This window comes from Rhincodon typus, chromosome 33 (assembly GCF_021869965.1).
Source record: "Rhincodon typus isolate 14 chromosome 33, sRhiTyp1.1, whole genome shotgun sequence".
Lineage (NCBI taxonomy): Eukaryota > Metazoa > Chordata > Chondrichthyes > Orectolobiformes > Rhincodontidae > Rhincodon > Rhincodon typus.
In genome coordinates, this window is record NC_063364.1 from 20,194,114 (window position 1) to 20,194,354 (window position 241).

Genomic DNA, 241 nt, shown 5'->3' on the forward strand with positions numbered 1-241 from the left:
ACAACAAGGTGCAGGGCTGGATGAACACAGCAGGCCAAGCAGCATCATAGGAGCAGAGAGGCTGACGTTTCGGGCCTAGACCCTTCATCAGAAAAGGGGGAGGGGAAGGGGGTTTTGAAATAAATAGGGAGAGAGTGGGAGGCGGATAGAAGAGGGATAGAGGAGAGGATAGGTGGAGAGGAAACAAACAGGTTGAAGAGGCGGGGATGGGGCCAGGAAAGGTGAGTGTAGGTAGGGAGTT